General features: G+C 38.9%; 1 long non-coding RNA gene across 3 annotated transcripts in view; it reads right to left on the reverse strand.

The window, feature by feature from the left end:
* LOC145511728 (uncharacterized) overlaps nucleotides 1–24,442 on the reverse strand; it is an 878,639-nt gene that overhangs the window by 147,065 nt on the left and 707,132 nt on the right. Inside the window, exons 5-7 of one of the 3 annotated variants that reach the window (XR_014058108.1) lie at nucleotides 22,646–22,723; nucleotides 21,869–22,095; nucleotides 14,367–14,439 (exon numbers count right to left, since the gene is read on the reverse strand). The exons of 1 other annotated variant lie outside the window; for it this stretch is intronic. This is a non-coding gene — a long non-coding RNA (uncharacterized LOC145511728). The remainder of the gene's footprint in view (nucleotides 1–14,366; nucleotides 14,440–21,868; nucleotides 22,096–22,645; nucleotides 22,724–24,442) is intronic. One more of the 3 variants, XR_014058109.1, reaches the window with a different exon arrangement.

Genomic DNA, 24,442 nt, shown 5'->3' on the forward strand with positions numbered 1-24,442 from the left:
CTTTTGGTATGACAGCCACTAAATATAAATGCTAATTATAGCATCTGAAATGTGACGGGTCCTAAGTGAAAAGTTTTGTGAGTGTAAAACAGACTAGGTTGTGAAGGCATAATAAAAATGAAAACAATATATAAATGCCTCAATGAAATATATCAATAGTTTATATCATTCAATGTTGAAATTGATTACATAAAACATATTTATAAACTTAATTTACCTTTATTTAATTTATTGTGACAATTGGAAAACCTAAAATTATATATGTAGTACACTTTAGATTTATCTCTACCGGACAGTGGCGCCGATTCAGATTTTGTAGGCATTTTTAGTGAGAGGTAGGGCGGCAGCTACCAGCAGGGCCCAGACAAGTCTACATACAATGGTGAGGTGGGAGGTGCATCGAGGCCACTGGTGTGCCTCATGGTTTGGAAGAGAACACGTAAATGTGGGAGACTGACAACCTAACAGTGAAGCTCTGACATCAACGGGATCATCATCCCATTACATGAAACGGATGTCACAGAGATTTTAAGATTTTAGCCTTTGACTTTTGGTTCAAATAAGGTATACCTTAATCAAATCCCTTATGATTATGCAGTGGGCCTGACAAATAGAGTCAAGGGATTAGATCTGATAGACACAGTGCCTGAAGAACTACGGATGGAGTTTCGTAAAACTGTACAGGAGGCAGTGATCAAAACCATCCCCAACAAAAAGGAAGCCAAAAGGCAAAATGATTGCCTGAGGAGGCCTTACAAATAGATGAGAAAAGAGGAAAAGTGAAAGGCAAAGGCAAAAAGGAAAGCTATACACATTTGAATGCAGAGTTTCAAAAAACAGCATGGAGGGAAGAGAAAGCCTTACTAAGTCATCAGTGCAACAAGAGGAAAAAAATAGAATGGGAAGACAGGCGATCTCTTCAAGAAAATTAGAGATACCAAGGGAATAGTTCATGCAAAGATGGACACAATAAAGGACATAAATGGTATGGACCTAACAGAAGAGAACATATTAAGAAGAGGTGGCAAAAATACACAGAAGATATTAATGACCCAGATAACCATAATGTCGTGGTCACTCACCTAGAGCCAGGCATCCTGGAGTGAGAAGTCAAGTGGGCCTTAGAAAGCATCACTAAGAACAAAGCTAGTGCAGGTGATGGAATTCCAGTTGAGCTATTTCAAATCTTAAAAGATGATACTGTGAAAGTGCTGCACTCAATATGCCAGCAAATCTGGAAAACTCAGCAGTGGCCACAGGACTGGAAAAGATCAGTTTTCATTCCAATCCCAAAGAAAGGCAATGCCAAAGAATGCTCAAACTATCACACAACTGCACTCATCTCACACGCTAGTAAAGTAATGCTCAAAATTCTCCAAGCCAGACTTCAGCAATACGTGAACCGTGAACTTCCAGATGTTCAAGCTGGTTTTAGAAAAGGCAGAGGAACCAGAGATCAAATTGCCAACATCTGCTGGATCATTGAAAAAGCAAGAGAGTTCCAGAAAAACATCTATTTCTGCTTCATTCACTATGCTAAAGCCTTGGACTGTGTGGATCACAATAAACTGTGGAAAATTCTTCAAGAGATGGGAAGACCAGACCACTTGACCTGCCTCCTGAGAAACCTGTATGTAGGTCAGGAAGCAACAGTTAGAACCAGACATGGAACAACAGACTGGTTTCAAATAGGAAAAGGAGTATGCAGAGTACATCATGCGAAACGCTGGACTAGACGAAGCACAAGCTGGAATCAAGATTGCTGGGAGAAATATCAATAACCTCAGACACTCAGATGACACCACCCTTATGGCAGGAAGTGAGAAGGAACTAAAGAGCCTCTTGATGAAAGTGAAAGAGGAGAGTGAAAAAGTTGGCTTAAAACTCAACGGGGGGTCCAGGAAGGGGAACACATGTAAACCCATGGCTGATTCATGTCAATGTATGGCAAAAGCTATTACAATATTGTAAAGTAATTAGCCCCCAACTAAAATAAATAAATTTATAAAAAAAAAAAAAAAAAACTCAACATTCAAATAACGAGGATTATGGCATCCAGTCCCATTACTTTGTGGCAAATAGATGGAGAAACAGTGGAAACAGTGACAGACTTTATATTCCTGGGCTCCAAAAATCACTGCAGATGGTGTCTGCAGCCATGAAATTAAAAGTCACTTGCTCCTTGGAAGAAAAGCTATGAGCAACCTAGACAGCATGTTAATAAGCAGAGATGCTACTTTGCAAACAAAGTCCGTATATTCAAAGCTGTGGTTTTTCCAGTGGTCATGCATGGATGTGAGAGTTGGACCATAAAGAAAGCTGAACACCAAAGAATTGATGCTTTTGAACTGTGGTGTTGGGGAAGAGACTGTGGAGAATCCCTTGGACAGCAAGGAGATCGAACCAGTCCATCCTGAAGGAAATCAGTCCCGAATATTCATCGGAAGGACTGATGCTGAAGCTGAAACTCCAATATTTTGGCCATTCGATGTGAAGAGCTTACTCATTAGATAAGACCCTGATGCTGGGAAAGATTGAGGGTCGGAGGAGAAGGGGACAGAGTATGAGATGGCTGGATGGCATCACCGACTCAGTGGACATAAGTTTGAGAAGCTCTGGAAGATGAAGATGGACAGCGAGGCCTGGCGTGCTGCAGTCTCTTCAGTCACAAAGAGTCAGACATGATTGAGTGACTGAACAGCAAAAAGGTAAAATGCAACAATACAGGATATCCTATTAAGAGAGAAACATTAAAGTACTCATTAATCTTTAACAGTCATCTTACTACCTGATTTTAGTGCCTATTTAAAGAAGTCTTGTTAATACATAATTATATTATGTTATATTTTTGTGTGTCTATTAAAATGTTAATGTGCTCAATGTATGTATTTAATTTCCTCACGATATATATTTAAAGTAAAATTTACATATGTATTCACTTCTGTGAAATTCTGTGTATAGTTGTCAAAGTTTCATGTTGAAAAACAAATCCCTACTTTAAAATTCAATATTTCTTATTAAAATTAGATGAATTCATGTCTTCTCTATGTACCTATCTTCCTCCCTTTTCTATTAGTATTCATTAGAATTCCAAATAATTCCTTTATTTCCTTTTACCAGAATACCACCTGATAATTCCATGAATATACACACTTTCTTTCCTTTAACTATTTTATGGCTAAACTACTGCTTGTATTAGTTTTATCCCTCATCTCTGATGAATGCATAAAATATTCTCAATTAAAAGACTATCCTCAAAGAAGAAAATATGCAGTGCTAGAAAAAATAAATAAATAAAAAGGGAAAGAAAGAGAAAGGAAATCATGAAAGTCTAAGAATTGCACTTCAAACCACTTCTCATCATGGAAACTGATTTGGAAGCTAGAGGAAAAGGCCCTGCCTCTTCTGTTATAATAAACATTTTTTTTTAATTTAATTACTTCATCAAGGTGAAATTCCTGTGTGAGAACTGAATGAGCACTAATGTGTCATCTGTATAATGGAATGTTTTCTATTCACTCCCAAATACATTCAAATCTATAAAGTTTATTTTTCTTAACAGGATTAACATTGTTGCTCCTGTTTAGTAGGAACTCTTTTGCAATCTTATGGACTGTAGCCCACCAGGCTCCTCTCTCCATGGGATTTCTCAGGCAAGTATACGGCAGTGGGTTGTCATTTCCTTCCCCAGGGATATCTTCCCTACCCAGTGATTGAACCCTCGTCTCCTGAATTGGTAGATGGATTCTTTACCATTGAGCCACCAAGGAAGCCAGGATTAAACATACTTCATGTTAAATACAACATGAAGAAAGATTTCTATATGTAGCTTTATTTTGGAATGTTATCTGTATCTGATGTTTCCATGGGCATATCCTAAACCCTATTAATCTTACTGAAAACATTAAGACAATTTTGCATTTGAATTATACATAATATGACTCTCTTTGCATTTTTATTTATCTTCTTTTCTTTTCACAGGTTCTTTTGGTATTATGGTTATACGATCATCTGTTTTCAGTTTACAAATAATCACACAGGGCACTTCTAATGGAAAAGGGTGAGTATATCATTGATCTGTTAAGATCATTGGAATACGTGGAGCTATTTCCTTATAATGACCTCGAGAGTGATTTCCAAGACAAAAGACATAGTTAAAAAAGAGGGCAGGTAGAAAAAGAAGACTTTAAAAATTCATCTTGTTGAGGAAAGTAATCACACATCCATACACACATGCTAGAACTTAGTATGGAGTTTTACGACTTCACAAATCAGGAAATCTAACAGAAATTAGAAATTTAATCATATGGCAAAAATAGAAGTATAGAAGAACTTCTGATTTAGATTTCTATGCTAGGGTTAGTAAGAAACTAATAAATAGCTATTTTTACTAGAAAGGGAAAATATTTCTATCTTGAAAATTCAGAGTATGTTGTTTGAAAAACTAAAGTGAATTTCTATCCCGAAGAAGTAACATATTTCTAGTTATTCTGTACATGTCTACACCATATTTATATAGAGCTAATTTGTATGGTATTACTGCTTATTTTATACATAAATTATTATTATACTATGTATTAAAATGTATTATGTAAAATTATAGGTAAGAATAACAGATACTATCTGCCATACAGTAACATCTATTTCAATTTTATATAAATATTGATGCCACCATTAACATTGAGTCACTCATTCGTATATGGCTCTTTGTGACCCTGTGGACTCCAGTCCACTAGACTCTGTCCATGGGATTTTGCAGCCAAGAATACTGGAATGGGTTGCCATTTCCTTCTGCAAGGGATCGTCCCAGCTCAGGGATGGAGTCTGAGTCTCCTGCATTGCAGGTGGATTGTTTACCCTTTACTGTCTGAGTCACCAGGAATTCCAATGTTACCATTTCAGGGAATCCCAATGTCATATAATATGTACAATTTCTTATATGCAATATATCATAATTATATTTTAAAATATATGTAACATAACTTTACATACTTTTTTCCTCACCCTCTACAATCTTATATGCATAAACCTGATGTCATCAACCTGACTGCATCCTTCAACAATTTTCTCTATACTTGTATGAAATATTTTGTATACATGTCTGTGTATAAAACTACTTTATTACAATAGCTTATGTGAAATGTACTGTGCTCATCATGTCTGACTTTTTGCAACCCAGGCTCCTCTGTCCATGGGATTTCTCAGGCAAGAATACTGGATGGAGTGGGTGGCCATTTCCTTCTGCAGGGGATCTTTCTGACACAAGGATCAAGCTTGAGCCTCTTGCATCTCCTGCATTGGCAGCAGGTTCTTTACCACTGTGCCACCTGGCTTCCCATACATCCATGCTTATTCTTTAGCTAATATCCTACTAAACATTAAGATGTAGATGTAAACAATATTTTTGAATTATTGAAAATATTACATGGAATCAACATTGTATTCAATCATTTATGTATATTCAGGGGTTTATCTGTCCCCTCAACTCTTTTTCATTGGTATTTTCATTACTAAAGGCAAAACTGTGAAGAGAGAGATTTCCTGGTCAAAATGCATGATTAATTTTAATTTTAATATACTTAAGAAGTTAGAATTATTCCTTGGGAGGTTTCACAATATCTAACTCACATGTCAATGAGAGAATTTCTTTCCTGTAATTCTAATAGCTGGATATTATGGTTTATTTTCTTCCTTTTAAAGAATCAACAAAGTTAAAATATATCTCTTTTTCCTTTCAATTTACAGTGGCCTAGATTCTAGAAAAGTTGCACATTTTAAGTCTGAATAACAAATAATATCCCTTTACTTAGCTGACTCTGTTAAAAACTGATTATATTAGTAACTAAAAGGGAGTGTTTGCATTAATTAGAGTTCATATACTGCTACTCCTTTTAGTGAAAAAAACAGTGAAAACAATAATACTAAAATGCTAAATTTTATATTTTCATTATTATATTTTAATCTCAGAACAAATCTTATTTTACAAACAAGATAAAAATTACATATTCATCCTATCTTCAAGAAGGTAAAATTTAATTATTTCTGGTTTTATTATCGTAACAAAACTGTGATTCTATCTATGCATATAAGGATTTTATTTCTCTCTCCTCTTTATATCAGTAGTCTAATAAGAACTGGAAAATAATAAAATTCTGTTTAATAATAAGCATCTTTGCATATGTATTTTGCTTATCTGAAAATTTTCTGAATGCTGTTTTTCCACATTCTTTTCCTACTTTCCCTTTCTCTCTTTCATGTTTAAGTACTCTACACATAACCAGGATATTAACATGGTCTTAAATTTATGAACTATATTATAATTAAAATATTTATAACGGACACTCATCTAGATATAACACTGAATAAACTTTCAAACATTAAAAAAGCAATTTCAGGTATACGTGACTATTACATTTTGGAAATTAATAAAGATTTTGACAAGAGTTTACCACTCTTTCAGGGTCAAAATCATAGGCAAATCTTACATCTAGTGACAAACTGCATTAATGGAAAAGAAGTGGCAGGTTTTTAAGGTTACATTTTGTGGAAATTCTAATACTGTTTTAAAAAGCTTTAATAAATAAACTGTCAGAAACACATGTTTTCTCAGAGTTATTGCCTTCTTATAATCTACCAGTATCAGTATTAGCATACTAATTTGCATGATTTTCAAGCTCTTTTCTTGGGCTGCAAAATCACTGTGGACAGTGACTTCAGCCAAAAAATTAAGAGACACTTGCTTCCTGGATGGAGAGCTATGGCAAACCTAGACAGCAATTCAAAAGCAGAGACATCACTTTGCTGACAAAGGTCCATGTAGTCAAAGCTATGGTCTCTCCAGCAGTCATCTATGAATGTGAGAGCTGGACCACAAAGATGCCTGAGCAGCAAAGAACTGATGCATTTGAATTCTGGTGTTGGAGAAGACTCTTGAGAGCCCCTTGGACAGCAAGGAGATCAAACCAATCAAACCAGCATACCTTGAATAGTCAATGGAAGGACTGATGCTGAAGCTGAAGCTCCAATACTTTGGGCACCTGATATGAAGAGCTGACTCATTGGAAAAGACCCTGATGTTGGGAAAGTTTTGACAGCTGGAGGAGAAGGGAGTGACAGAGGATAAAATGGTTGGATGGCAGCACCAACTCAATGGACATGAGTTTGAGGAATCTCTGGGAGATAGTGAAGGACAGCAAAATCTGGTGTGCTGCAGTCCTTGTGATCGCAAACAGTCAGACACATCTTAGAGACTGAACAACAAAAACAAGTGATCTTTGCTGCCTGGCCATAGCCATCAAGTGAATACTTATCTAACTGAATTATGAAGATACATATCAGTTCTTATATATACCTGTGTGAAAAGGAGATGGTCCAGATCGAAGCTCTTGATCCAGCCTCACTGCCCTTCCTCCTTGCAAAGTGGCCCACCAGAGCTCTCCACGTGGGGCTGTGGTGCCTGGGGTGGGAGTGGTCGGTTGGGAGATACTCGGTGGTCAGCATGGAGCTTTTAGTATATTTAGGAGAGATGGTGAGATTACTCCAGACTGCTTTTATGAAGAAATTGGAGATTGGCACAGCTATCTAGCCCAGCAAATGGAGAGGTTCTAATCATTTGGTGGCAGCAATACATCCCATTTTGTTAGACTTTCAGGCAAATCACTGTGTCCAAAATGGTCAAGGATCAAGTCTGGACAGGGTGGTCTGGACTGAGAGATGCAGGTGGGTGTGTCTCTCTGCCCTAACTGATCAGGATCTCTGGTTCGCTTTGGAGATCCGAGTAGCCCGCCCACTTGGTTACTCTGTGCTCAGTCGCTTCAGTGGTGTCGGATTCTTTGTCATCTATGGACTGTAGCCTTCCAGGCTCCTCTGTTCGTGGGCTTTCCTGGGTAATAATACTGGAGTGGGTTGCCATTTCCTTCTCTAGGGGATCTTCCTGGACCAGGGATCGAATTTGCATCTCCTGCATTATTAGGCAGATTCTTTACTGCTGAGCCACCAGGAGAGCCCCAATAAGAGTGTGGTTTGCATAAAATGTTCAAAAAAAAAAAAAAAAAAAGTAAGTGAATGACTCAGAATTTAACAGATCACACTGACTTTTTCCCCTTATTCAAGAAAAGTAAAACACACACACACACACACACACACACACACAAGAACTTGTCTTCTATCTTTAGGGCGCGTAGCTGCAGCTAAACATATATAGTAGAACAGAGAGTATCAGGGATATGGCCGTGTATTGATATATTCAATATGCTACTGTACTTACTCGTCAGACACACACATATATTGGATCCTCTGCTATGTTTATTTAAACCAAGCATTTGAAGAAATGAGTGAAAGGACAGAAGACTTTCCAAGCAGAGCATCACAGTGAGGCTTCTCCTTTGATTATTTTCTGAATACTCATTTATCCTACGGTTAGACATTATGAATACGTGCTTAGTTCAGTTCAGTTCAGTCGCTCAGTCGTGTCCGACTCTTTGCAACCCCATGGACTGCAGCACGCCAGGCCTCCCTGTCCATCACCAACTCCCGGAGTTTACTCAAACTCATGTCCATGGAGTGGGTGATGCCATCCAACCATCTCATCCTCTGTCATCCCCTTCTCCTCCTGCCTTCAATCTTTCCCAGCATCAGGGTCTTTTCCAATGAGTCAGTCAGTTTTTTGAATATGTGCTACTTACTATTTCATTAGGGCTTCCCTGGTGGCTCAGCTGGTAAAGCATATGCCTGCAATGAGGGAGACCTGGGTTGGATCCCTGGGTTGGGAAAAACCCCTGGAGAAGGAAATGGCAACCCACTCCAGTATTCTTGCTTGGAAAATCCCATGGATAGAGGAGCCTGGTGGGCTACAGTCCATGAGGTCGCAAAGAGCTGGACACGACTAAGCAACTCACACACACACACACACACACTGACACAGACACACACACACACACTGACACAGACACACACACACGTTAATTAAAATGCTGGACTGTGTCCCTTGTATTGAAGATATTTTACAGTTTGTGGTCTTTCAGTCCCCCATTTTATTTTCTTGTTCACCCTCTCATCATGCTTCCATTCTGTCACATTCCTGAATTGTATTTAAAATCAAATAGAGGGAGTTGGATCAAGATGGCAGAGTAAGACAATGTGGATCTCACCTTCCCCTACAAACACATCAAAAATCCATCTACGTGTGGAAAGACTGTCATGGAGCACTAACTGGAAACAGAAGAATTCTTATACAATTAAAGACGCAATAAAAAATTTCCCTACTACTCAGTAGTGTCAGGAAAAGAAAGGCCTATGGTAGGGACCTATGCCCCTGGGATGGATCTGTAAGTTCCGTACAAGTGGACCGTCACCCCAGAGAGTGAGAAGCTCAAGCCAGTCTGAGCAGCCCACTTCTGGAGTCCAGCATGCAGGAGACAGTCGTCCTGGCCTAGCGAGAAATGATGAGATAGACAGAAGGCTGGAGGAACCTAGACCCTGCCCCAGGAGGGCACACATGCTAACTTGCTGACAATCAGGGTGGAGAGAGCCTTGTGCTGCCAGCTGCCATCTTTCCAAACGTAGCCATCTCCAGGGGTGAACACCCCAGCCACGCTCACTCCACAGCGTAGCTGGGCCTGGGATCTGGGCAGAGACTCAGTCGAGCTGCCCAGAGACAGACCGGGGTGCCTGCTGGCCACTGCTAGATCGCACACTGGGCAGTGAGTGTAGCCATGGGGGACCCTGTCAGCCTGCGGACGAGGTGGGACCCCAAGAGCAGGCAGCAACGATGTACTGAATCTCAGGCAGCCAGGCCCAGGGAGAGGACTCAGGTAGACAGGAAGAGACAGTCTTGAGAGCCTGGGGGCAGCTTGGGTGGGCCACAAGGACCACGTCAGGGTTCTCGGGAGGACACGGTGGTTCCTCTTCCAGCAGAAGAGCCCACCCTCCCCAGGCGGCAGTGTGGCGTTGGATTGGGGGCAGAAGGGTCCTGGGAAACGTCTGCCACAGGGGTGGCCCCGATCTCTGGTGGCAGGCTGGCAACCTCAACCCTGCAGCCACAACACCCCTATCCCCAGCCCTCACCCAGGCCACACCATGGCCCTGCTAGATCTGGGAGGAACACGGCAGAGAGGACGGTGTAACCTTGGACGGCTTCTGAGCAGAACCACGTGTGCACCCTGATGGCACACAGGTCCTCTGTGACCACACGGACCTCACCTGCTTTAGCAACTGCCTGTGTGCAGCAGGGTACACACTTGAGGGCTGGGACTGTGATCAACCCTGACCCTCATGAGGGAGCAGACCCCGCGCCTGATGGGGTGGCAATAGCCACGGTGTGGAGAGGAACCCCACCCCACATCAGCACCGGCTATAGATACCACAGCACCAACCACACCCCCTTCCAAGGGGAAAAAGGCCAGCTCACCTTGAGGAAGCACATGGCTGGGGTCCAAAACCAGCCCTCACACCAAAAACACTGTACAAACATGGTCTACACAGGGATACTCCCACAAAACAACACCACTTCCAGACCAAAGTTGGTAACTGTTTCTCCTAAATTTGTAGCGACATAAAAAGTTAAGAAAATGGCAAAGCAGAGAAGTACTCCCAATTCAAAGAACCAGAGAAATCCCCTGAAAGAGCACATCCTGAAAGAGAGCTCACTAGTTTACTAGACCCTGAGTTCAAAAGCAGGTAGTAAAAATGGTAACTCAATTAAGAAAGATTATGAATAGAAATGCAGAATACTATAACAAGGAACAAGAAACTATAAAGATGTACCACCAAAATTAGCTCAATTGTCCTGATAGAAACCAATCTGGAAGCAAGGACTAGAGGACCCTATGACAGAGAAGAATGGACAGGTGATCCGGAAGACAGAATAATGGAAATTACTGAATCAAGACAGCAGGCAGAGAGACAATTTTTTTTTATAGCAATTTGGGGATCTAAGGGATAAAGTAAAATCTGAAAACTACACGATAGGGGAAGGAGAGAAAAAAAATAAGTGTTCAAAACGTATTGGAAGAAATCATGGCTGAAAACTTCCCAAGCCTAAAAAAGAAAAGGGGATCCCAAACAAGTTGAATCCAAACAGACTCATACCAAGACAAATCATAATTAAAATGGCAAAAGTTAAAGAGAAGGTTCTAAAGACAGTAAGAGAAAAACAAAATCAATCGTAGGGGAACCCCCATAAGGCTATGAGCTGATGACAGAAACTGCAGGCCAGAAGGGAGTATCATGATATGGGAAAAATCTGCAACCTAGGATACTCTACCTAGCAAGATTATGCAATGGAGAAAAGACAGTCTTTTCAAAAAGTGATGTTGGAAAAGCTGGACAGCTGTGTGTAAATCAAAGAAGTTAGAGCTCTTCCTAGCTTCATTTGTACTTCCGGATACAAAAGTAAACTCCAAATGGTTTAAAGACCAAACTGAAGACATGATACAATGAAAATCCTAGCAGAATACACAGGCAAGGTATCTTGGACATAAATCATGGAAATATTTTCTTAGATTAGCCTTCCCAGGCAAAAGAAATACAAGCAAAAACAAGCAAATGGCACCTAATCAAATTTATAAGTTTTTGCACAGCAAAGGAAACCATTAACCAAACAGAAAGACAACCGATGGAATGGGAGAAAATATTTGTAGATGAGGTGACCAACAGGAGTTAATACATTATATGTACAAACAGCTCATACAACTCAATATCAAATAAACAATCCAGTCAAAATAGGGCAGAAGACCTAAACAGATATTTTTCCCAAGAAGACGTAGATGGTCAACAGGCACATGAAAAGGTGCTTAACGTCACTAGTTAATAGAGAAATGCAAAGCAAAACCACACTAAGGTACCACTTCACATGGGTCAGAATGGCTATAATGAAAAGTCTCCAAAAAACAAACGCTCAGAGGGCTTGGAGTAAAGGGAACTCTCCTATACTGTTAGTGGAAATGGAAATTGATGCAGCCACTATGGAAAATAGTATGGAGGTCCCTTAAAAATCTGAAAATAGAGTTACCATATGATCCGACATCATTCCTATGCCTGGTTATTTATCTGGAAAAATGAAGACCCTAATTTGAAAATATACCTGCACCCCCAACATTCACAGCAGCACCGTTTACAATAGCCAAGACATGGAAACAACTCAAATGTCCATTAGCAGATGATTGGCTTAATAAAATGGGACACACATCATCTGCTAATGGGCATTTGAGTTGTTTCCATGTCTTGGCTATTGTAAATAGTGCTGCTGTGAATGTTGGGGGTGCAGGTATATTTTAGAATTAGGGGCTTTGTTTTTCCAGATGGATAACCAGGAGTGGGAATGCTGGATTGTATGGTAACTGTATTTTTAGATTTTTAAGGGACCTCCATACTGTTTTCCATAGTGACTGAATATATATCTAGATAAATGAATCACTTTGTTCTATATCTGAAGCACAATAATGCAGTCAACTATAAATCAATAAAAACATCAAATAGACATTAAGCCTTATTTATTTTTCTTTATTTTCCTTTGAGAGCATGAGATAAAGTTAATAAGCACATAATCACACACCCTGACATAAAGAGAAAGGTTTAGATAAGCCGTATGAGTTCCAGAAGTTTTAGAGAACAGGACTTTGGAGGTCATACAGAATTTATCTCCCTTCATCTAAGCACAAGCAATTTTCTTTCATGAATCTATCAAATATAAGAAAAAATAAAGTTCTAACTTTTACAGTCAGCTCCCCAACCAATCTGTAATACAATTTTGAGGCAAGTTTGTGTTCACTGCTTTTCAGAGTCTTACTAATTAAACTGTTTATCAGATACTGCTTTGAAGACTATATCAGTTTAAAGCATAATATTTGCATTAAAAACTTTTAACATTTCCACTTGGAAATAGGAAGACCAGAAAATCTGTTTGAAAATTCACAGGAATAGTGATCTAGACCTGAAATAACTTTGGAATGGACAAGTGGAAAGGAACATCATTCTAAGGTTATCTACACCAATCCAAAGATACTTAGGAAAGATTTTGATGCTGATAGTTTTTCAACAAAGTAAGTTTGATGATGTCTGTAATAAACAAATTCATCTGGCAACTGGAGACAAAATGAACCTCATTGTAGAAATAAATCTGCATTATTTTTGGTGCAATTGGATTGGGAAAACTTTGTAACAGTATGTTGCTGTTCACAAAAGCAAAACAACTCAATTCATCCACTTGCAGAGGAAAATATTGTCTGTCCAGAAGTGCCAAGAGGGTTTAGCTAAGCTCCATAAATATTCACCTGAATGCGAAGCTTGAAGCTTTAGCGTGAATGTGTGTGGTCCCACATGCACAGATGTCTGTGAACAAAGAAAAGAACCAGGGTCTAGCATTACTGAAGTTTCAGCCAGTTCAGTTGAGTTGTTCAGTCATGTCTGACTCTTTTCGACCTCATGGGCTGCAGCACACCAGGCTTCCCTGTCCATCACCAACTCCTGGAGCTTGCTCCAATTCATGTCCATTGAGTTGGTGATGCCATCCAACCATGTTTCAGAAGGGTAGAAAAATTCTAAAATGTATTTGAGAATCAGTGAGGAACTATTTATTTCTCTATATATTACTCATATAGTACAACTGATTAAAGAATTTGATGCTCAACAAGATTATTCTTAGAATTGTAATTTTTGAATTAGAGCATTAGAATCAAGGACAATGCAAATATAGGACATATTTCTAAGACTGAAATGTCAACACACAGGTGCATAGATGGTAAATGCTTCACAGAGTCCCTATTCATAAACTCAAAATGTGGCTCTAAGATTCTTAAAAGGCGAAGGAAAACACATTTTATTGTGTGATTTTCTAGTCTTTCCTGACTTCCAGGTGGAAATGTTAAAGTTTTGGATATAAATATTTTGCATTAAACTGATATAGTCTTCAAAGCAGATTGGGTTTATAATACTGATTAATGTAATTAACCGGAGAATGAGAAACTGTCCCAAAGATATATAGAAACTGTCCCCCAAATTCTTCAGTCATCACCATCAATCTTGAAAATTCTCACAGTCCTACAGCAAAGCTAGGTGAAAACTTAAGAAGTTTTATTTGTGTCAGTGAAACCAAAAATGATCTGAAAGAATACGGACATTGTTTTAAAGCCTGAATGCATTAGACAAGCTGAAGTCAGTCAAGAGGAGCAAAGCCCATGGCTCCATTCAGAAAAATAATATGGATAAATCGAGTAGTCTTTATGTCTGGAATAGACAGTATAAGCCACTAGGATCTCACCATTCAATACAGCACAGAGTATACTCAAAGCATCAGAGATACTCCTAATTGAGCCACAAGACACTGCCATGTTGGCCCAAATCAAAAGTAAATGCAAAACCATACTTACTGGTGCTGAGACACTCGCTCTTCTCAAACCCCTTGACTCCTCCTGCTTCCAGTCCACCTTGGCCTCAGATAGTCTAAGGAGACAATGATCAGTGATGCAGCTACAGCTCCTTGTCTCTCAGGGGGACTCAAAGGCCATCACCACCTTATTCTGAGTACAGCGAGGAATTCTGGGGAAGGGAGGGACTACACTGTGCGGGTCTATTGATTACAGGCCCCAGGTCACCACCGAGCCTGCTCTCGTTGGGCACGTGTGCTCAGCCGTGCCTGACTCTTTGCCATCCCCAGGACTGTGGCCCATCTGCCCCTCTGTCCATGGGATTTCCCAGGTAAGAGTACTGGGGTGGGCTGCCATTTCCTCCTCCGGGGGATCTCCCTGACACCGGGATCAAACGGGTGTCTTCTGCATCTCCTGCATCGGCAGGCAGTTTCTTTACGAGTAAGCCACCTATGCTGTTGCTGTTAAGTCGCTTCAGTCGTGTCTGACTCTGTGCGACCCCATAGACGGCAGCCCACCAGGCTCCCCCGCCCCTGGGATTCTCCAGGCAAGAACAGAGGAGTGAGTAGCCATCCCTTTCTCCAAGGAATCTTCCTGACCCAGGGATCAAATCCTCTTCTCCTGTGTTGGCAGATGGATTCTCTATCACAGAGCCACCAAGGAAACCCTTAAATATGTGTGTGTGTGTGTGTGTGTGTGTGTGTGTGTGTGTGTGCGTATTTTTTTTTTAATATATATATTTTGAACAGATTTCAAAAATCTAGTTTTAAACAGAGTTGATCAGGTGGCCAGAAAAAAAAAAATATGACTCAACACATTTGCATTTGAAGATGTTTTATCTCATTCATTAGCCACATAACTGTATAATTAGATCAAAACTGCAATTATTGTAGCATCACAGAACTACAGGGTCTTAAATCCTACTTGGAAATCTGTATTAATGAATTCCAGATACAATTCTATATGATTTAAATTTTACAGTGTTTCACCCTAGCATACCATTGAAAAAACTTCCCATTGAAGAAAGCGGCTATATCCCAGCTTCAGCTTGCTGAGGCTGTTATTGGGTTGTTTCCAAGGATAATTCCTACGATGTAAAATAAAGATGTAACTTATCATCCATCTTGGATAACTTGGAGACTGGGGAAATCACACTGAGATAATGGAAGTAAGCTGGGGTGATCTGGAGGAAAGGGGGAGGTATGCTGTCTGTTGTGCATTGAACACTAGCAACAACCAGTAGCTTATGATGCGATTCTTTGACAAGTTTTCTCCTTTAGTTTTATGCATAAAACTATTACAGCATCCCAAATAAATATTTGTATATTTTCCTCACCATTATATTTATCTATTGGCATCCTGCTGAGTGTCTAAATCAAGAACTTTCTCTCAGAAACAAATCAAAATTGCTATGTGTAAAGTTTTAATTTTCCAGTTCCAAAGCTTAGAAGAACCAATAAGCATACGATCAATTTTAATTTAAATTGAAACCCACAGCTGTATTTACTGTAGACGGTCTTTCAGGGAACTGAATCTAATATAATTTCTTCACTTATCTAATCATATTGAAGGGATGTTTTGGCCAACTTGTTACAAGGAGAATGTGTAATGAAATAGGAAGAGATGATGTTATGTTTTATGATGTTGCATATTGTTCTGTTACTCTTCTATTGTGAGAAGTAGTGAGTCATTTGGATTAAACATGTCAGAGTATATAATGACTGCTGATGATAATGCAAGTAAAACCTGACATTGTGGCTCTGAATGAAATTTCAGGCAATGTTGTTACAGATGTCCACACGTGTAGTACACTGTCAAGCTCTTGGACATAATTAGACACATAACTCACTTAAATTATAATGTGAAGCTTTCCTCCTCCCTTCAGAGGTATGTGTGATTCTGTTTTATACCCAGGGTTTAACAGAATGTTTCAATACGAAATCTGGAAAAAAAGCTATCCTTTTTAAAAATTTACTGATTTAAGTTTGTCCTAGAAACTTTCAGGAATAAAGTGCTATATCTGGGGGCTAAAGAGAGGACTGATTGCAAAACTTAAAAAGCTTTAAAACTTTCCTAATGGAATGAATGAGCAACCTATCATCCAGAAAAAAAAAAAAACTGATAGAAATGATAGATGATAGATAAATGGTAGGTAGTCAATAGGTAAATTGATTGATTGATTGACAGGGACAGACCTAAAGAATGTTGGTTCTCAGTGCTTACCATAAGTGCTCACTAGACATGTAGTATTAAAAATGCATAGCTCTAGTGAATCACCATACCAAAAAATGGGAAAAGTTAGGAAGATCTGGGTTCCAGAATAACAGTGGCAATTCACAATCTTATGGGGAAGAGTCATCTTTAAGAGTCAGAGGTTAAGAAGGTCATTTTTTGGGGATGGGAAGAATTTGTCACCCAGGAAGTTGAAGTTGTCATAAGGTTTTAATTGATCCTAAATGGAGAGAGGGTTATCGATTTAGGTTTTATTTTCCAGATATTAATGATTGTACTTGGCAGATCCAGATCCAGAAGAATGAATCAGTATCTTTTCCACATGATACGATTTCTTTTAATTTTAATGTGACTGCTAAATAAAAGGCAATGCTTTGAAAAAATGCATAGCTCAATGAGCTAAACATAAAATCACAGAATCATAACTCTATATGCTCCTTCCTCCTCCTTCTCCCTGTTCTTCTTTCCTCCCTCCACAAAGCACTTAACCTGTAAAGTTGACTGTTTTCTCATGAGGAATAGCCAGAGATACATATGAAATGGTTTTCTAAAAGCAAAACTATATTCATAAAGTAATAGAAACATACAAGAACAAAATTCTATGAAAACATACTTGACTTATTTGGAAAATAAACTTTAATTTTAAAAAGAGGGATATTGGGTTTAATTTACAATAGGCAGGACTCTTTAGCTAAATATTGACTCAGATATTAAATGGATTTATCTTACATTTAAAAAAAATAACTTGGGCCACTGAATGCAAGGTTGATTCAGGAGTATATGTAGAGGCACCCAAGGGCTTTCTATTACATCTCTGAAATTCATTCAGACTTTTTCTGGTATTCCCTTCTAACTCTGCCATGGATTTAAAACTCTTTTGTCTGAGTTCTTTCTTAACAAAGACCCGAGAAACCCAGGTGAGGGGAGTTAAGTTCCAGAGTCTGGAGGCCAGACTCAGATGTGACACTAAATAACAGGGGGGTTTGGGGAGACAAAGATAGTCAGGGGAGGCTGGGGTGGTTGAGGGATTTTTGTACGTTTTGAATAGTTTTCCTCCAAGTATATTGTATTGTGGGTAAATTTATCTTGTTTTTCACGCATTTATCTGAATGCTTTACTTTCAGATACAGCTTATTTTAAGGAAAATATTTAGGGACATTCCTCTCACTCTATTCCATCCTCCAAGTCCCACTAGGAAGCTGGGTTTCTAGGTAGGGTAGAGTTGAGAAGTGAAAGCTGGGAAATTTTTTTTTTTTTTCCCTTTTTTCCCGGAAAGGATGTGAGATGAGAGAAAATGTTTTAAATCATCTTCTGTTATATTACTTTTGTAGATACTCTGGAAAAATCAATTTGTATAGCAGACAAATACTTCTTTCTTCTTTCATGTCTATGCTCTATGGTGGGGAAGATGTAAGAATTGGAAGGTGCACTAGATGAGCTTCCGAATAAATGTTACAACATGGATGAAGTGCCAAATAATTGAATAAAAAATTCCAGAAGTGTACATGCTATAGTATATCACTAACTTAACATTTCATGAAATGTCATCTAATATATAGTGTCAGAAAGCAGATCAGTGGTTTCCTGAGACAGAAAAAACTATTAGGGAGGGGGAGAGGGAAGGATTTCAAGGGAACACAATAAACTTTGGGTGATGATGAGTATGTTAATTACAGTGATTATTTTGTCAATTTTGCAGACATATATATGCATCAAAACAAATCAAATTATACACTTTAAATGTTTGCTTATTGTATGCCAGTTTTATCTGCTAAACTACTATATTAAAATAATAGATATAATAAGGAATTGAAAACAATTAGAATGATACTAGAAACAGTTATAACAAAAACTTTGAATGCCTAATTTTGAGATGTATGAAAGAACCCAAACAAAGTTGATGTTCTATTAGGGAAACAACATTTTCAGACTTTTGCCATTTTCACAGTATTTCCAACCTTTTGCTTCTCCTATCATCATCAGAATACAGGTCACTTGAAGCCAAATAATACTTACAATAGTTATGAATACAGTTATGAATACAGTTTTATAACTGCTTTTCCACTTTATTTCATGTTAACATTCTAACGGTACACTGAAGCCAGTTTACATTTCTTAGATGAAATGATTAATTGTGGATCTCTTTTACTCTAAGATTTTTGGTTAGTTCTTTAACTCTTTAGCCTGCAAAATATACTTTTATAGAACAAAGTTTTATTGTTTTAGTTTATAATTTTTTCTGTTTGACATTTCCTAACCATATCTGAAACTATAACTGGATTACCAATTTTTAGTAAGTAACTTGAAAAATAAAGCTAATTTTTACCAAAAAACCAAACTTTCTTCAGTGGGATTTCCCAGGCAAGAATACAGGAGTGGGCTGCCATTCCTTTCTCTAGGGGATCCTGCCAGCCCAGGGATCAATCCTAGGTCTCCTGTATTGGCAGGCAGATTCTTAACCACTGAACCACCAGGAAGCCCCCGTTATTTTAAATTGGGCTATTATTTAAAGTTCCTTCGACAGTTGTATGTTTGCTTTCTTATATATAGTTTTTGAAATAATGCTTTGGAACATTGTAGATAAATCCTCCTTTATCTCAACCTATTACATCAGAATGCATTTTAAAGTCAAATCAACAATGCATTCAGATATATAGACATTTCATAGAAGTGTGTGTGTAATTTAGAATTTTGGACTCTTAGAGAATTTTGAATCTATGAGTAATTTGTGGTTGCTATTGCCCTTCCCAAAGATAGCTGTCATGCATAAAGGACTAGTCACATAATATTTGCCAATTAACTTTTGGCACTTGCCATCTGACTCTACAAGAATTAAGTCACAAGCAAGTGTCACCACTGGCATTCAATTCGCCTGAAAAAAGTTCAGGGTAGAGATCAGGAATAAGGAACTCTGTGCTCTCGGAAAAACTGGCAGAATAGGGCTTCAGGCAGTTAAATATCTTCAGGAGAAGATTTTATGAGCCCAAGTTCTTGCATCTTCTTATATCTAAAAAAGCACTGAAATCATTAACAGTGATATCTGTTCCTCATGACTAGCCACAACCCTCTGCCAAAATGTGCCTGACTGCACATACCACCTCCATTAAATCATAAATAATACTGACCTCTCCCTCCAGCTCACTGGAGGTGGTACCTCAGAGCTATCTCAGATGCTGTCTCCCAGGCTATAGTCTTTATTTCATCCCAAAGAAAATCACAACTCATATCGTGCTTTTTTTTTTTTCAGTCAATATACTCTAAAAATTATGAAAGGTACTGACTTAGAAACGTAGGACCCATTAGTATCAAATGCCCCATCGCTTAGAGCAGTTTGGTCACCTGACCAACAACACTGGCATTACCTGGAAACCTATTAGTAATGCAAATTTTGGATTCTACCCCAGATCCACTAATTCAAAATCTCTGTGCTTTAACCCGCTATTCAGGTGATTCTGATTTGCAGAAAATCATTCCCGTTAAGGGAACATTTTCACTGTCAACAGATTTTTTTAAAAAAAGCAAATAAGAAAATGGTAGCAATCTTTGAAAACAATTACGACTGATTCAGAGGAGAACACATACCCATGTAGGTACGCAGGCGCACACACACACACACAGGTCTTCACAATTACTGAATCTGTGTGTGGGCTAAGTCACTTCAGTTGTTTTTGTCTCTTTGCAACCCTATGGACTGTAGCCCACCAGGCTCCTCTGTCCATGGGATTCTCCAGACAAGAATACTGGAGTGGGTTGCCGTTTCCTTCTCCAGGGGATCTTCCCAACCCAGGGATAGAACTGTGTTTTATGTGCCTCTTGCATTGGCAGGTGGGTTCTTTACCACTAGCACCACCATGTCCAGAGTCAATTAGTTTCTCGTTCAAAGTGTGAACTTAATCACGTTTTGAGTTTGACATTTTTATAGATTAAATTGGGATACAAATCTCTAGGCAATGATTCCAAGACCTCAGACTAAAAGAATTCATCTCAGTGGGAAGATATCTAAGCAACCCAATGTTTGTCTCATTTGAAATCTGCAAAAATATAGTCAACCAAACAACAATAAAAAAAAAAAATCCTCAAACGTCTACCCCTTCAGGTTTCGACAGTTTCTTTTCAACAAAGCATGGTAAAAATGCAGAACACGGAGGTAAAACAATTGAAACTCATATCAGACTAGATCAGCATGTTGCAGAGACTGAGAAAATGCTACAAGCTCCCAGCTGGGAAAACTTGTAATTGCAACCAGCCAGAACATTGATATAGAGATAGCAAAATTACTAACAAGGGAAAAAGAAAATTTAGGAGACAAATAGAGGAAGTGTTTTCCTATGTATGACAAGAACCCTAGTAAATATGACAAAGTGCTCGTCAAAAGCAGAATGTTGAACTGGCGTGAAGAAAATATAAAATTGATTACTACAATGACAAGCCACATAAAATGCCATAATAACAGCACAGGAACTCATTTCAAATAAAAGTGAAATAAAAACACTCTTCCAAATTAAGGGGGGAAAATGTGAACAAAACTAAACTTCTTGCTTAGGGCAATTCTGTAACCATTGTCAAAAGCAATCAAGACTAATGGTAACATTATCATAATACAAGAATACATATGGCTCTAGGGATTTCTTCAATATATACATCTACAGCCCCAGCTCCTGAAACATCAGGAAAACAGCAATCTAGGAGCTAATACCCCATTACAGTAGAACACAAACAAAGCTATGCGATAAATTCATTTCTAAGCCAAAAAGTTTCTCTTCCTTGACTCAGCCGTACCAAAATACAGGGAGGCAGAAATATACTTCAGTTAATGTAGTCAGAATGGTAACACTGTGTATATAGATGGCAACTCAAAAATTTATCATTGCATCTATTCATCAATGAATTTTTGTTCTAAAGTCAGAGAATTAAGAGTTAGGAAGACTCTAGATCTTATGGCAATGGTTATCCCAGAAAAGTCGTTCAGCTGGAAAAAAAAAATGCCTAGGGCTACAAGTGATTGTGAAATAAATTATCTGCTCAGTATGAAGACTCTTGCTGTCTTTAGAATTGCCTGCTGCTTACTCTAACCAGTCATATTCTATTGGACAAGATATCTTATGTTAAGGGGCAGCACTGGTACTGGTTATTAGCAATGGATGTATAAAGCATTTAGACAAGGCTGTGGTCCGTGTGATCAGATTGGCTAGTTTTCTGCGACTGTGGTTTCAGTCTGTCTGCCCTCTGATGCCCTCTCTCCGTGCCTACCGTCTTACTTGGGTTTCTCTTACCTCGGACGTGGGGTTATCTCTTCACGGCTGCTCCAGCAAAGCACAGCTGCTGCTCCTTATCTCGGACGTGGGGTCGGTCCTTCCCGCGGCCGCCCTGACGTCGGAAGTGGGGCAGCGCCTTCCGGCCGCGCTTGTGCGCAGTCGCAGCCGCCGGCACTTGTCCCAAACCAACGAACTGGACGCTAGCCAGGAAGTGGATAAGCACAACTGTGCGGGATCCTGGCAGCCTTGTCAAGAGAAAGACTGTGAATTACATGGTGAACTCTGCACTTTTACGCCGGTATTCGTGTGGCCCTTTGCCACGTTTCTCCCTCATGTTAGTGCTTGTTTTTTGTTTTGTTGTTGTTTTGGAGAAGCTATTTAGTCCACCTTCCGGAAGCATGAGAACACCGTCCACCACAATGGATAGACTTGTTGATATTTAAAGATACAAAACTCTGAATACATATTCAATTAGAAATCGCAAGGGTGCAAAAACTCTTCCTATTAGTGCTTGTTATACATCATTTTTATCATTTAATTTCTTTTTTTTAGCACGCCCATGTGTTTACTACTCAAGTGATTTCACATTTATGCATTCAAAAGTGAAAGTGAAAGTGAAATTGCTCAGTCGTGTCCGACTCTTGGCGACCCCATGGACAGTAGTCTGTCAGGCTCCTCTGTCCTTGAGGTTCTGCAGGCAAGAATACTGGAGTGGGTTGCCATTTCCTTCTCCAGGGGATCTTTCCGACCCAGGGCTAGAACCAGAATTTCCCACATTGTAGGCAGAAGCTTTACCGTCTGAGCCACCAGGGAAGTCCCATATGCATTCAAAATTCTTCCTCAGATTTATTAATCCATGTGATCTAAAAATCCCTGTGATACAAAATGGCAAAAAATAAGATACGAATAGAAAATAAAATTCTTCATAAAATAATTTTATTAAAACAAAAATATATATTTATAGTAAAGTGCTCTATATGATTAAATACATTTTAATTTCTCACTGCTACTATTGACTATCTCTAAAAGAATTTTACAAGATAATATGGATGCCAGACTCTTTCCCCCCAGGGCTCAATGCCTTTTTTGTGTCTCTAGATTGCTGTCTCCTTCCATACACCATTATTTCCTCAAACACACAGGAAGTAAGATATATATGAAAAGCCAGGGCTATACTCTGATTTTTCTCTTTATATTTCCTTACCTTCAGAAGGGCTCAGTTCTTTCCCTTCTGACATTCACTTGAGTAGAATGAAACAGCATGAAAAAGTACTGACCAGTTTAAACTGGTTTTGCCTCCTTAAATATTGTTGTTGATTAATCAAATTGAAATGGCACCAGCTTAAACTTAAACCTTAAATAGGTTGTTGATTAAACAAATGCGCTATTTTACAGAGACAGCACTGTACATGTGCAGGACAGGAACCCATGTCTCTAAGATAATCCTGGAAGCCAGAATCTTCCTAAATCAAAGGAGAGAAATGTAGCCACAGGAGCCCTTTATTTATTTATTTTTCTTTTAAATTAATTAATTTATTTTAACTGGAGGCTAATTCCTTTACAATATTGTGGTGGGTTTTGCCATACATCAGCATGAATCAGCCATGGGTACACATGTGTTCCCCCATCCTGAATCCCCCTCCCACCTCCCTCCCCACCCCATCCCTCTGGGTTGTCCCAGAGCCCTGCCTCATGCATCGAACTTCCACTGGTCATCTATTTCACATATGGTAATAAACATGTTTCAATGCTCTTCTCTCAAATCATCCCACACTTGCCTTCTCCCACAGAGTCCAAAAGCCTATTTTTACATCTGTGTCTCTTTTGTTGTCTTGCACATAGGGTCATCATTACCATCTTTCTAAATTCCATATATATACATTAATGTACTGTATTGGTGCTTCCCTTTCTGACTTCAATGAAAAGTCTTTCCATAAGGAGAATCTGCCTTCCAGTAGGAGAAGTAGCTTATATGGACTGATTCAAGGTTAACCAATCAACTTCCAAGTGTGAAATTTCCCTAACTCCTTATATTTTTCCTTAAAATTTGAATCACAGAGACAGATTTGAGTGCTGCCTCCTATCTCTTTGCCAGTGAACCTTGCAACAAAGCTCTTTCTTCTCTCAGAAGCCAGTGCCATTGTTTTGGCTTCCATGCACAACAGGCAGAGAGCTGTGCTCTGTAACAACAGCGCCAGTGTTTTGAAATATTTTTCTTTCATTTCTTTCATATGTCCTGACATCGTATTGCAATGATCTGTGTGTCCCTCTGCCAACCACCTAAACTGTTTTTGCGACTGTAAATTCCTGGACTCCAAAGGAACACCCTATGAGATAGAAATGATAGCAGACCACTGGAGTCAGACAGGAAATCTAATTCCAATTATGTCAAACATAACCAGTGTTCACTTTAGGAAGTTCAAAGCCTGTGAGTCTCAGTTGCCCATCCATAGACAAGTGTTAACAACACCAGTTTGGAGGATTAGAGATGCTTCAGTCTATACAGAGAAAAATCAGAATGTGTTATTTCAAAATGTAGAGTGTTACGAAAACTGGTAGTGTTCAATGTGACCTCAATATATTAAAAAGGAA

The sequence above is a fragment of the Giraffa tippelskirchi genome, chromosome 6 (assembly GCF_054371585.1).
Source record: "Giraffa tippelskirchi isolate mGirTip1 chromosome 6, T2T-mGirTip1v1.2.pri, whole genome shotgun sequence".
NCBI lineage: Eukaryota > Metazoa > Chordata > Mammalia > Artiodactyla > Giraffidae > Giraffa > Giraffa tippelskirchi.